The sequence below is a fragment of the Pseudorca crassidens genome, chromosome 1, assembly GCF_039906515.1.
Source record: "Pseudorca crassidens isolate mPseCra1 chromosome 1, mPseCra1.hap1, whole genome shotgun sequence".
In the NCBI taxonomy this organism is placed as follows: domain Eukaryota; kingdom Metazoa; phylum Chordata; class Mammalia; order Artiodactyla; family Delphinidae; genus Pseudorca; species Pseudorca crassidens.
Genome location: NC_090296.1, coordinates 75,746,813 through 75,762,323, shown reverse-complemented (window position 1 = coordinate 75,762,323; position 15,511 = coordinate 75,746,813). Strand labels below are relative to the sequence as shown.

The following is a 15,511-nucleotide window of genomic DNA, read 5'->3' as shown; positions in this document are numbered from 1 at the left end:
GGAGAGGGTGTGGAGAAAAGGGAACCCTCTTGAACTGGTGGTGAGAATGTAAATTGATACAGGCACTGTGGAGAACAGTATGGACGTTCCTTAAAAAACTACAAATACAACTACCATATAACCCAGCAATCCCAATACTGAGCTTATACCCTGAGAAATCCATAATTCAAAAAGAGTCAAGTACCAAAATGTTCATTGCAGCTCTATTTACAATAGCCTGGAGATGGAAACAACCTAAGTGTCCATCATCGGATGAATGGATAAAGAAGGTGTGGCACATATATACAATGGAATATTACTCAGCCATAAAAAGAAACGAAATTGAGCTGTTTGTAATGAGGTGGATAGACCTAGAGTCTGTCATACAGAGTGAAATAAGTCAGAAAGAGAAAGACAAGTACCGTATCCTACCACATATATATGGAATTTAAGAAAAAAAATGTCACGAAGAAGCTAGGAATAAAGACACAGACCTACTAGAGAATGGACTTGAGGATATGGGGAGGGGGAAGGGTGAGCTGTGACAAAGCAAGAGAGAGGCATGGACATATATACACTAACAAATATAAGGTAGATAGCTAGTGGGAAGCAGCGGCATAGCACAGGTATATCAGCTCGGTGCTTTGTGACCGCCTGGAGGGGTGGGATAGGGAGGGTGGGAGGGAGGGAGACGCAAGAGGGAAGAGATATGGGAACATATGTATATGTATAACTGATTCACTTTGTTATAAAGCAGAAAGTAACACAGCATTGTAAAGCAATTATACTCCAATAAAGATGTAAAAACAAAAACAAAACAAAACAAAAAACCCAGCGGAGTGTCATAGAACCAAACAAATTAAACCATACTAGTTTTGCTATACGTATCTTCCTGTTCCCCACTCTGCTCTGTGATGTTCTGATCTCTCCAGGGTCTAGAATGGAGAGCTCTGCTTTCCCTCTGCCATGCTCTTCCCTCCTGTTCTCCTAAGATCTATCAAGTTCGTGACCCTGAGTTGTAGTTGCACTTGGTCCCTGTAGCCAGGCATAAAATTATTTGAAGCAATGGTTTCTTAACTTATGTTCCCAATTCTCTGTCAAAGAGGTCTCCAGACATATCCACAGCTATTTTATCCCCCCGCTTTTTTCAGCACTCTAGTCCTTTTAAGGTCTCACCTGCTGAGATTCTTGTGTACTATAAAGAGAAACACAATCCATTACACCTATGCTTGGGTTCAACTTTTATAACCTCTGGTAGCAGTTTAGCTTTAAAGGCCAAACAAGGAAAAATGAAACGATTCAAACTGCAGGCAGAGAAGGCTTTTCTGATTACTACTTTAAACCTCATATGCACTATGCCCACCAATATAAAAAATGTCCTCCCATCAATTTTTGTCTTTGTAGGGGGCATGGAGTGGGTCCTGTGAGATGTTTGTGTTTGTGACCACCAGGTGGCAGTGGTTCCATTCCTCTCATTCCTCCAGTGCCTTAACTGTCAAAAGCATGACAGCTACTAGAGGATTTGCTCTTGATTGGCTGAGCCACCAACAGAAAGGCTATCTCGTGCATTAGAGAAGGAGAACTAAGACAGAGGAGCAGCTCCTCAGGGGAGAAGATTTGGAATCATTAAAATTGTATCAAGAGTGTGATATCGGGATGGAGAACATGCTGGAATGTGCATTCATAGTCTTGTGGCTTCAGCTTGGCTGTAAGTTGGAGGTTAAGAGATGAGAACCATAAGGGCACATTTATCCAAAGCTGGAGAGAAGAGAGAGAGGGGTTTAGTCTCAGCTCATCCCAGGCTTTTTGTTGGGATTTTTCAAAACTGCTGAACTGAAAGCTTTGTTTCATTTCTGATTTTGTTTTCCTGAACAGGGTTGAGGGGAGAAGACAAGGTGGAGCAGAGTCCTCAGACCCTGAAAATCCAGGAGGGAGACAGTCTCATCCTCAACTGCAGCTACACGGCCAGCAATTTTAACGGGCTACTGTGGTATAGACAGGATCCTGGGAAGGGACCCGAACTTCTCTTCCGTCTTTACTCAGTTGGGGAGGAAAAGCAGAACGAAAGACTAAAAGCCACCTTGTTAAAGAAGGGAAGCTCTCTGCACATCACAGCCCCTAAACCTGAAGACTCAGCCGCTTACCTCTGTGCTGTGGAGACACAGTGCTCCCCAGGCACCTGCAGCCTGTACACAAACCCTGCAGCTGGGGTTCTGGAATCAGGGCATCTTTGGTGTTTTCCCCTCCTCGAAGAAGTAGTTAGTTAGCACCCAGAACCTCTTTCCAAGTAGTGCTATGGAGAATGAAATCTTGTGACACAGCCAGGCAGCAGAGATTACTGTTCATTCTGTCCAGGATCCTGAGTGATACTGGTATTCAACTTTTTCTTTCATTAAAATGTTTAGGTCAGATTTTGGTATCAAGATGATAATAGTTCATTAGATAAGTTGCAATTTATGGCTCCTTTTCTATCTATAGAATAATTTGTGCAAGGTTTTTAATAATTTTTTTTTAATTTTCAGGAAGTTCACTAGTGAGCCATCTAAGCATAGTTTCACTTATGGGAGAAACTTAATAATCCTTCAATTATGGATTCAGTTACTTTAACGGGTAAGGGGTTCTTTATATATTTGTTTTTTTTTCCTTGTGAAAGTTGGTCAATTTAGTTATTTCCGCACATAGTTTATTATTTGCTACCTTTACTTTCTTTTATTTATCTTGCTACTTTTTCCACTTCTTTGAGTTGCAAGTTTGACTATTGATTCTCAACATTTCTTCTTTCCTAACAAATATAATTTAAATCCATAAATTTGCCTCTAATTACAAATATTCCTTGACTTCCAGTGGGGTTACGTTCCAATAAACCCATCATAAGTTGAAAATATCTTAAGTCAAAAGTGCATTTAATACACCTAAACTCCGGACATCATAGCTTAGCCTAGCTTACCTTGAACGTGCTCAGAACACTTATATTAGCCTACAGTTGGGCAAGATTATCTAACACAAAGCCTATTTTATAATATGGTGCTGACTCTCTCATGTAATTTATTGAATACTGTACTGAAAACAAAAAGCAGAGTGGTTGTCTGGGTTCAGACCGGTTTTGTTTTGTTTTTGTTAACATCTTTATTGGAGTATAATTGCTTTACAATGGCGTGTTAGGTTCTGCTTTATAACAAAGTGAATCAGCTATACATATACATATATCCCCATATCTCCTACCTCTTGTGTCTCCCTCCCACTCTCCCTATCCCACCCCTCTAGGTGGTCACAAAGCACCAAGCTGATCTCCCTGTGCTATGCAGCTGCTTCCCACTAGCTATCTATTTTACGTTTGGTACTAGTGTGATGGTCGTTTACCCTTGTGATCCAGTGACTGGCTGGGAGCTGTCCAGCATCAAAAGAGAGCATACTAGCCCAGGAAAAGATCAAAATTCAAAATTTGAAGTGTGGTTTCTACTTAATGCATATCAGTTTCATACCATCATAAGTCAGAAAACCGTAAGTCAGGGACCTTCTGTACTGCTTTTGCTGTATCCCACATGTTTGGATATGTCATATATTCATTATTATTCAACTAAACTGTTTGGTAATTTCCATTTGAAGTGGGGATTTTATGTGCCATGATGATATTTCCAGGGACGTAAGATTGGCCAAATCCTGCCCTGCTCACCACTGGGAAGATTCCTGAGGATGCTTATATGTATTAGCTTAATACAAATGGAAAGTGAAGAAGGACTTTCAGCCGAACCAGGACCTGATTACTTCTAAAGCAGGAAAGGTGGGTTGAGGTTCAGGCCTAAGTGGAGTTTCCTACTTCCTTCTGAATCCAGAAAAGCAAGCTCAGAATTCCTATAAGGATGAGTAGGAGAGATAGGACACGCATCAAACTAGCCAAGGGTTGACGTGATTTTCAAGTATGTGAGCTAAAATAGAAAGAGAAAGAGCGTACTAAATCACAGTGTACTAAATTAGCTCTCCTTAGATTTGCTTATTATCACAGGTAGGCAAAGACTTAAAATGCAAGCGATATAAGCAGAGTGAGTGGAGTCTTGAGTCCTACATTTTAAGTTAGACTAAGGACTAATTTCCTACTCATAAATGGACTGCGAACAGAATCAGCCCTCCTCCCCCCTCCCGTGTGGGGAGGGGAAGAGGCAAGGTCTACAAAGAAGGAAAGCAGAAGTGGAAATTTCCTGATTTAGGGAAAGAGAGGTATTCTTTTATCCACACCATCTGGTTTTGTTTAATTTTAATCTTTTGGGTTTACAGCTTTAAAGTCTGCCCAGTGTGTTCAGGGAAAGAGGTCAGAGAATTATCATGGGATCCTTGTTTCCACCTGCCCTTATTTTGTCATTCGCATCATTACCACAATCATCTTTATTATCATTTATGGAACACTTACCATATGCCAAGTCCATTGCTAAGCACTTTACAACTCATTTTATAATCTAAAAACCGCAAAGTAATATTAACCCATCCTCAGTTGAGGTAAACTAAGGCTTAAGAATGTTTAAAGATGAAGGGATTTCTGAGATAAAGTAAATGCTGCAGGCAATATAAGATGAGATTAAAAAATAAAAACTCCAGAGTTAACCAATTGGACAGTATTTGTCAAAGTTTACTGTACATTTAAGAATCACATTTAGGAAAAATATGTCTTATTCTGATCAACAGATTCTGATTCAGTAGGTCTGGCATGAGGTTGGGGGGTTTACTTTTTTAGTGAGTTACTTGATGATTTTGGTTCAAGTGACTGGGAGATTTTACTCTGAAAAACTCTGAAAAATATGGAAGACTGCTGAATTTCAGGAGGATGGATGATATGAAAATGTATGTGTTGTGTATTCACTTAGATGTTAAGTGGTTAGAGAACCTCAGAACCCACCTGGGGACACCTAATGCACGTAACACCTTATTCTGATTAAACCATACCCTATTTTGATTAGTAAAAAAAAAACTCTCTTTTTTAATGATAAACAAGGTAATGACTTTTGTTTTCAACAACAGCAAAAAGAAATTTATCCATGGTTTAATGAATGGTGAGATTTGGTATAAAACTGACGTAAGTGCAAGTTTTTGTCACGTTAATGAGCTAGGCCAGCTGTTAGTGGAATGCCTTTTGTAACTGCAGGTACTCAAACGTGAAATGGAGAAAGTCTGAATTCTATGCCAAGGGCAATTGTTATGATGATGGCCGCTGTTGGATCAAAGATTTTTGTAAGTGTTCGTTGTTTATTTGTTTTCATTCTTTATTTTTAATTAAAAAACAAAACCTCTCTATATGTTAAAGGCCATGAGTCTTAATATTTCCTCCTCTGTTCTAAAGGTTAAATATATTATACTTCATAATTTTAATTAATCTTTTCACTCTTTCTGGATTCTTTACAATATTTAAAATTCATATTGAAGAAAGCAATTTACAACACTGATAAAATTTTCTTTACTGCAAAATATAGCACAATAATTATCTAACCTCTGCCTTCATAGTTCTCCTAATAATTTCCAGGAGAGACCACAATGATGACTTATAATTGTTTTATGACCGTGTTTAATCTTCGGCCATATCCTCACAGCCAGGCTTTGCTTTTCCTGTATCTGTGGTGACTTGGTTGGTGCAGGGCTTATTATTGAATTTTGTTCCTCAAGCTCATCTAATTGGTAAATATTAATTGATATTACTAATATTATTGGAATATATTTAATTATAATATATATAAATTACACAATATAAAATATTGGACTATATATGTATATTTTTTTATTTTGTCTTAAGAATTAGAAACCTTTATTTAGAATCACTTATAGAATCAAAGAGTTTTTTTTCCATTTAGATGAATAAGATGTACTCTGGAGCATTTTTCATTGTCACAAATTTGGCAGCTGGGACCCAGAACTAGGGACCAAGAGGCATTAAGCGTTCACCATTTTCCATTAAGAACAACTCACAGCCAGGCACTCTAGGATTTATGAAGAAGCAACTGTACAGACCCTGCAACCCCTGATCTTCACTTCTTTAGCTGATGTGAGGGATGGAGCAGTCAGCAGAACAGTATCATCAGAGTGTTCCACTTTCCCCATGAGCCACTTCAGACATCGCTATCCTAAAATACTTGCTTTTAAAGACAGAGATCATCGGAGTAAAAAGGAAAACTGCATGGCATTCTGTCTTTGGATATCTGTTTCTGGAGCAGATTTTGATCTATTTTTGCATCTACTTAAGCAGAAGATGAGGAAATCAGAGAAGGATGGTACAGTGAAGGGGGGCAGCATTGGGGCTGCCTGGGTGTCTCCATGAGGCACGGTGAGGAGGAGTGAGTGCTGTGTCCCACAGGTGCCACCTCTGAAGGCAGCAGGCCTGAGTCATCAGCCAGTTCTCCACCAGGAAAAGGGGAGACAAGAGGCCATGGGGAGTGCTTCCTGAATGGGATCTGACAGGGCGGGGGAGATCCTGCCCTGAGGAGGCTCCTGAGGGTCCCCGGCTGCTCTCTCACAGGGATGCTCGCACATCGAGGCCATCAGTGGTTGGGCAGGAAAGCAGTGACACCCAAAGGTGCACACCAGTTAAATGAGAAAGTGTCTGCCATTTTAAAAAAATTCTTCTTAACTTTTGTTTCTTCCCTAACCTCAAGGGAATTAGAACCAAAGAAAAAAGGCAGAGGAAGAGAACAGAGCAAGCCATGCTGACCTTACTGCAGCCAGGAGTCAAGCCTCAGGTTCAAAGAGCAGAAGAGAGAAATGAAGATGGAAGTTTTAACCAGGGCTGCACTGAGATTTATTTAATACATGAAAGTGGCCCAGAGGTCTTGTGGTTTTCTTTCCAAGATGTCTCTAGGGGACAAGGTTCAATGTTCCTCCAAGGACCCATCGATACTTATGCCTCCTTGCTTTACTCGGATACTCTCTCCTCTCCCCCTTGCTCCACTTAGAAAATGCTTATTTTGCCTCAGGTAGGCTAGCTTGTATTATTTCAGTGTATCATCTCCTAAATCTGTAACTGATGCTTGTCCTTTGATTTGCCTATAGGACTAAAACTTTTGAAATAAAATGGTAAGCAAGGCAGCTTTATTTTTTTCCCAGCAGTACATCCCTTCCTTGAAGTGATGAGCTGAGAACCACCCATCTGCCTGAATGAAGGAAACATCATGTGGTTTGAAAAATGAAAAAAAGCAAAAACTCTGTAAATACTGCAACAATTGTCTTGTTACACACAGTGATCATTCTAAAAACTTAAATGACCAAAACTGTCCTATCTGTAACATGAGACGCACATCTAAGCTGTTTTCTTCCATTATCCGTACAGTACCTTTACAAAAGCTGGTAGGTGGACTTGCCTGGGATCTGGTGACGGCATTCATGTGTTTAGTCGCAAGAGGGGCCTGCTGTATCTCTGTCAGTAACGTCCCTGATCAGATGGGGAAAGAGTAGTTAGCTCACATGCAATATTGAAGTCATGTGGAAACTATGACAAATGATATACTTTATTCTCTTTGTTATAAGCAGAATAGTCTGGGCACAGCTCCCAAACATTCAATGATTCCTGGCCTTGTCCCAATCCATTATGAAAGGTTTTCTTGCTACTTACAATGGGATGACACACAAAGAGGAAGACAGGAAGTGGCTATGCAGCTTTCCAGCTTAATTGATCCATTTTTGTCAATTTTTTGTAGGAACAAACAAAAGTGTAATTTTTTTTCCAGTGGGAAGAGAATTATTTTTCCTCAATCTCTTTTAGTTCTCTTAAACTTGAGAAGATAAGAAGAAAACGTTTTCAAGTCTACTCCCCCTTCTTTCTTTCTTTTTTGCCCTCCTTTCTCTCCTCCTGGCCAGTCCAGTCTGTGTTGGGGTCGCTAGGCACATGCAGAGAATGGGGAAAGACCAGTTATGAACAGGGTTTGTGGAGCGTAAGGATGAGTGACAGGTCTATTGTTTCCTTTATACCAAGACGTGCCGTCTATAAAGGCCCTCCTAGTAACACATGATCCCTAGAAACACTTTAGGAGACCAGAGAATCGGGCAACTTGGCTTCTAGGTTAGGATCTGACCTTAACCTTCTCAGTCACTTTGAGCACATCACCCTCTGTATCTGAGTCTCATTTACTCTTTCTTGTCATTTTTTTAAAAGTATTTCTTTTCTTTAAAATTTTTATGAATTTATTTATTTTATTTTTGGCTGTGTTGGGTGTTCGTTGCAGCGCACGGGCTTTCTCTAGTTGCGGAGAGCGGAAGCTACTCTTCGTTGCAGTGCGCGGGCTTCTCATTGCGGTGGCTTCTCTTGTGGAGCATGGGCTGTAGGCGCCTGGGCTTCCGTAGTTGCGGCACATGGGCTCAGTAGTTGTGGCTCACGGGCTCTAGAGCGCAGGCTCAGTAGTTGTGGTACATGGGCTTTGTTGCTCTGTGGCATGTGGGATCTTCCCAGACCAGGGCTCGAACCCGTGTCCCCTGCATTGGCAGGCAGATTCTTAACCACTGCACCACCAGGGAAGCCCCATCTTTCTTGTCATTTAGAGAGACTTTCCCCCTCCTCTCAAGGCTGTATAAGACTTGGTGTTCTTCCTGAATAGGCCACAGAAATGCCAATAAAAATTCCATTAGAAAAATCTTTTAACTTGCTTATGAACTAAACGTTGTTCAACCGAAAATAAACAGCATAGAGACTTCCTACTCCAGTTCTTAATGTGCACTTTTTCATACACAAAAAGAGAAAGAGAAAAGAAAATCACATCATTTGGCTTAGCAGTGGGAGACGTGCCCACAAGATGTCAGTATATGTTAGAACGAATACACAAATTCAGTGAAGTTGCAGGATACAAAAGCAATACACAAAAATCAGTTGTGTTTCCACATACTACTAACAAACTATCAGAAGGTGATGTTAAGAAAACAATTCCATTTACAATTGCAACGAACAAAATATTTAGGAATAAATTTAAAGAAGGAAGTGAAAGACCTGTACATTGAAATCTATAAGACATTGATTAAGGAAATTGAGAAGACAAAAATAAATGGGAAGATACTTTGTTCTCATGGACATAAAAAATTAAATTGTTGAAATATCCATAGTACCCAAAGCAATCTACAGATTGAATGAAATCCTTGTCAAAATTCTATGGCACTTTTCACAGAAATAGAACAAAACAATCCTGAAGTTTGTATGGTACCAAAATAGACCACCAATAGCCAAAGCAATCTAGAGAAAGAGGAACAAAACTGAGGGCATCACATTTGCTTATTTCAAACTATATTACAGAGCTACAGTAGTCAAAACACTGGTACTGGCATAAAAACAGACACATTGATCAATGGAGCAGAATGGAGAGCCCAAATATAAGCCCCTGTTGTCTAGGTCCTCCGGCCTGGTGTCAGGCCTGAGCCTCTGAGGTGGGAGAGCTGAGTTCAGGACATTGGACCACTAGAAACCTCCTGGCCACGTGTAATATCAATCAGTGAGAGCATTCCCAGAGATCTCCGCCTCAATGTTAAGACCCTGCTCACCCAATGGCCAGCAAGCTCCAGTGCTGGACACCCTATGCCATACAACTAGTAAGACAGGAACACAGCCTTACCCATCAGCAGAGAGGCTGCCTAAAATAATATTAAGCTCACAGACACCACAAAACACACCACTGGACGCAGCCCTGACCACCAGAAAGACAAGATCCAACCCCACCCACCAGAACAAAGACACCAGTCCCCTCCACGAGGAAGCCTACACAAGACACTGAACTAACCTTATCCAATGGGGGCAGACACCAAAAGCAAGGGGAATTATGAACCTGCAGCCTGCAAAAAGGAAACCCCAAACACAGTAAGTTAAACAAAATGAGAAGACAGAGAAACATGCAGCAGAGGAAAGAGTAAGGGAAAAACCCACCAGAGCAAAAAATATGAAGAGGAAATAGGCAGTCTACCTGAAAAAGGATTCAGAGTAATGATAGGAAGGATGATCCAAAATCTTGGAAATAGAATGGAGAAAATACAAGAGACGTTTAACAAGGACCTAGAAGAACTAAAGAGCAAACAAACAATGATGAACAACAAAATAAATGAAAGTAAAAATTCTCTAGAAGGAATCAATAGAGAATAACTGAGACAGAAGAACGGGTAAGTGACCTGAAAGAGAGAATAGTGGAAATAACTACCACAGAGCGGAATAAAGAAAAAAGAATGAAAAGAATCAACGACAGTCTCAGAGACCTCTGGCACAAAATTAAATGCACCAACATTCGAATTATAGGGGTCCCAGAAGAAGAAGAGAAAAGGAAAGGGACTGAGAAAATACTGGAAGAGATTATAGTTGAAAACTTCCCTAATATGGGAAAGGAAATTGTCAGTCAAGTCCAGGAAGTGCAGAGAGTCCCATACAGGATAAATCCAAGGAGAAACACGCCAATTCACATATTAATCAAACTATCAAAAGTTGAATACAAAGAAAAAATATTAAAGGTAGCAAGGGAAAAACAACAAATAATATACAAGGGAATGCCCATAAGGTTAACAGCTGATCTTTCAGCAGAAAGTCTGCATGCCAGAAGGGAGTGCCAGGACATATCTTAAGTGATGAAAGGGAAAAACCTACAACCAAGATTACTCTACCCAGCAAGGATCTCATTCAGATCTGATGGACAAATTAGAACCTTTAAGACAAGCAAAAGCTAAGAGGATTCAGCATCACCAAACCAACTTTACAACAAATGCTAAAAGAACTTCTCTAGGCAGGGAACACAAGAGAAGGAAAAGACCTACAATAACAAACCCAAAACAATTAAGAAAATGGTAATAGGAACTACATATTGATAATTACCTTAAATGTAAATGGATTAAATGCTCCAACCAAAAGACATAGACTGGCTGAATGGACAGAAAAGCAAGACCTGTATATATGCTGTCTACAAGACACCCACTTCAGACCTAGGGACACATACACACTGAAAGTGAGGGGATGGAAAAAGATATTCCATGCAGATGGAAATCAAAAGAAAGCTGGAGTAGCAATTCTCATATCAGGCAAAATAGAGTTTAAAATAAAGACGACTACAAGAGACAAAGAGCAACACTACATAATGATGAAGGGATCAATCCAAGAAGATATAACAATTGTAAATATTTATACACCCAACACAGGAGCACCTCAATACATAAGGCAAATGCTAATAGCCATAAAAGGGGACATTGACAGTAACACAATCATAGTAGTGGACTTTAACATCTCACTTTCAGCAGTGGACAGATCATCCAAAATGGAAATAAATAAGGAAACACAAGCTTTAAATGACACATTAAACAACATGGATTTAATTGACATTTATAGGACATTCCATCCAAAACAACAGAATACTTTCTTCTCAAGTGTTCATGGAATATTCTCCAGGAGAGATCACATCTTGGGTCACAAATCCAGCCTTGGTAAATTTAAGAAAATTTAAATTATATCAAGTATCTTTTCTGACCACAACACTATGAAACTAGATATCAATTACAGGAAAAAAACTGTAAAAAATGCAAACACATGGAGGCTAAACAGTACACTACTAAATAACCAGGAGATCACTGAGAAATCAAAGAGGAAATCAAAAAGTACCTAGAAACAAATGACAATGAAAACACGACGACCCCAAACCTATGGGATGCCCCAAAAGCAGTTCTAAGAGGGAAGTTTATAGCAATACAATCCTACCTTAAGAAACAAGAAAAAGCTCAAATAAACAACCTAAACTTACACCTAAGGCTATTAGAGAAAGAAGAACAAAAGAACCCCAAATTTAGCAGAAGGAAAGAAGTCATAAAGATCAGATCAGGAATAAATGAAAAAGAAATGAAGGAAACAATATCCAAGATCAATAAAACTAAAAGCTCTTTCTTTGAGAAGATAAACAAATTGATAAACCACTAGTCAGACTCATCAAGAAAAAAGAGAAGGAGACTCAAATCAACAGAATTAGAAATGAAAAAGGAGAAGTAACAATTGACACTGCAGAAATACAAAGGATCATGAGGGATTACTACAAGCAACTACATGCCAATAAAACGGACAACCTGGAAGAAATGGACAAATTCTTAGAAAAGCACAACTTTCTGAGACTGAACCAGGAAGAAATAGAAAATATAAATAGCCCAATCACAAGCACTGAAATTGAAACTGTGATTAAAAATCTTCCCACAAACAGAAGCCCAGGACCAGTTGGCTTCACAGGCGAATTCTATCAAACATTTAGAGAAGAGCTAACACCATCCTTCTCAAACTCTTGCAAAATATAGCAGAGGGAGGAACACTCCCAAACACATTCTATAAGGCCACCATCACCCTGATACCAAAACCAAAGGTGTCACAAAGAAAGAAAACTATAGACCAATATCACTGACGAACATAGATGCACAAATCCTCAACAAAATACTAGCAAACAGAATCCAACAACACATTAAAAGGATCATAAACCATGATCAAGGGAGGTTTATCCCAGGAATGCAAGGATTTTTCAGTATATGCAAATCAATCAATGTGATACACCATATTAACAAACTGAAGGATAAAAACGATATGATCATCTCAATAGACGCAGAGAAAGCTTTCAACAAAATTCAACACCTATTTATGATAAAAGCTCTCCAGAAAGTAGGCATAGAGGGAACTTACCTCAATGTAACAAAGGCCATATATGACAAACCCACAGCCAACATCATCCTCAATGGTGAAAAACTGAAACCACTTCCTCTAAAATCAGGAACAAGACAAAGGTTGTCCACTCTCGCCACTATTATTCAAAACAGTTTTGGAAGTTTTAGCCACAGCAATCAGAAAAGAAAAAGAAATAAAAGGAATCCAAATCGGAAAAGAAGAAGTAAAGCTGTCACTGTTTGCAGATGACATGCTACTATACATAGAGAGTCCTAAAGATGATACCAGAAAACTACTAGAGCTTATAAATGAATCTGGTAAAGTAACAGGATACAAAATTAATGCACAGAAATCTCTTGCATTCCTATACACTAATGATGAAAAATCTGAAAGAGAAATTATGGAAACACTCCCATTTACTATTGCAACAAAAAGAATAAAATACCTAGGAATAAACCTACTTAAGGAGACAAAAGACCTGTATGCAGAAAACTATAAGACACTGATGGAAGAAATTAAACAGATTTCTTCAGATGGAGAAACAGATAGAGAGATATACCATGTTCTTCAATTGGAAGAATCAACATTGTGAAAATGACAATACTACCAAAGCAATCTACAGATTCAAGCAATCCCTACCAAACTAACAATGGCTTTTTTTTTTACAGAACTAGAACAAAAAATTTTAAAATTTGCATGGAAACACAAAAGACCCTGAACAGGCAAAGCAATCTTGAGAAAGGAAAATGGATCTGGAGGAATCAGGCTCCCTGACTTCAGACTATGCTACAAAGCTACAGTAATCACGACAGTATGGTACTGGCACAAAAACAGAAGTCTAGATCAGTGAAACAGGATAGAAAGCCCAGAGATAAACCCACGCACATATGATCACCTTATCTTTGATAAAGGAGGCAAGAATATACAATGGAGAAAAGACAGCCTCTTCAATAAGTGTTGCTGAGAAAACTGGACAGCTACATGTAAAAGAATGAATTAGAACACTTTCTAACACCATGCACAAAAATAAACTCAGAATGGATTTAAGACCTAAATGTAAGACCAGACACTATCAAACTCTTAGAGGAAAACATAGGCAGAACACTCCTTGACATAAATCACAGCAAGATCTTTTTTGACCCACCTCCTAGAGAAATGGAAATAAAAACAAAAATAAACAACTGGGACCTAATGAAACTTAAAAGCTTTTTCACAGCAAAGGAAATCATAAACAAGATAAAAAGATAACCCTCAGAATGGGAGAAAATATTTTGTTGCAAACGAAGCAACTGACAAACAATTAATCTCCAAAATATACAAGCAGCTCATGCAGCTCAATATCAAGGAAACAAACAACCCATTCCAAAACTGGGCAGAAGATCTAAATAGACAATTCTGCAAAGAAGATATACAGATTGCCAACAAATGCATGAAAAGATGTTCAACATCACTACTCATTAGAGAAGTGCAAATCAAAACTACAATGAGGTATCACCTCACACAGGTCAGAATGGCCATCATCAAAAATTCTACAAACAATAAATTTTAGAGAGGGTGTGGAGAAAAGGGAACCCTCTTGCACTGTTGGTGGGAATGTAAATTGATACAGGCACTATGGAGAACAGTATGGAGGTTCCTTAAAACCAGAACTATCATATGACCCTGCAATCCCACTACTTGGCATATACCCTGAGAAAACCGTAATTCAAAAAGAAGCATGTACCACACTGTTCATTGAAACCCTGTTTACAACAGCCAGGACATGGAAGCAACCTAAATGTCCATGGACAGATGAATGAATAAAGAAGATGTGGCACATATATACAATGGAATATTACTCAGCCATAAAAAGAAACGAAATTGAGTTGTTTGTAGTGAGGTGGATGGACCTGGAGTCTGTCATACAGAGTGAAGTAATTCAGAAAGAGAAAAACAAATACCGTATGCTAACACATATATGTGGAATCTAAAAAAAAAGAAAAAAACGTTCTGATGAACTTAGGGGCAGGACAGGAATAAAGACGCAGATGTAGAGAATGGACTTGAGTACACAGGGAGGAGGAAGGGTAAGCTGGGACGAAGTGAGTGAGTAGCATTGACATATATACACTACCAAATCTAGAATAGATAGCTAGTAGGAAGCAGCTGCATCGCACGGGGAGATCACCTCGATGCTTTGTGCCCACCTAGAGGGGCGTAATAGGGAGGGTAGGGGGGGAGATGCAAGGGGGAGGGTATATGGGGATATATGTATACATATAGCTGATTCACTTTGTTATACAGCAGAACCTAACACAACATTGTAAAGCAATTATACTCCAATAAAGATGTTAAAAAACAAAAGTAAAAATAAACCCATGTGTACATAGTCAATTAATTCATGAAAAAGAAGCCAAAAATATACTTTCAGGAAAGGAAAGTCTCTTCAATAAATGGTGTTAAGAAGAATGGAAAGCCCTATGCAAAAGAATGAAACTGGATACTTATTTTACACCATACACAAAAATCAACTCAAATTGGATTAGAGACTTGAACATAGACCTAACCCAATAAAACTCCTAGAAGAAAACATACAGAACAAATTCCTTGACATCAGTCTTGGCAATGATTTTTTGTATTTGACACCAAAAGCAAAGACAACAAAAGCAGTAATAAACAAGTGGGACTACATCAAACTGTGAGGCAAAAGAAACCAGGAACAAAATGAGAAGGCAATCTAGGGAATGGGAGAAAATATTTTCCAATTATATATCTGCTAAGTGGTTAATATCAAAATATATTAAAATATCATATGATCAATAGAAAAAGCAATCTGATTAAAAAATAGGCAGATCATCTGAATAAACATTTTCCCAAAGAAGCCATACAAATGGCCAATGGGTGAATTAGAAGATACTCAACATGACTAATAATCAG

The 15,511-nt window shown here is 38.8% G+C and overlaps 2 long non-coding RNA genes across 2 annotated transcripts in view; both read right to left on the bottom strand.

Moving 5' to 3' along the window:
• LOC137226362 (uncharacterized) overlaps window positions 1-15,511 on the bottom strand; it is a 684,033-nt gene that overhangs the window by 307,863 nt on the left and 360,659 nt on the right. The gene's annotated exons all lie outside the window — the stretch shown is intronic.
• LOC137226367 (uncharacterized) overlaps window positions 8,001-15,511 on the bottom strand; it is a 58,868-nt gene continuing 51,357 nt past the window's right edge. Inside the window, exon 3 of the long non-coding RNA XR_010944328.1 lies at window positions 8,001-8,535. This is a non-coding gene — a long non-coding RNA (uncharacterized lncRNA). The remainder of the gene's footprint in view (window positions 8,536-15,511) is intronic.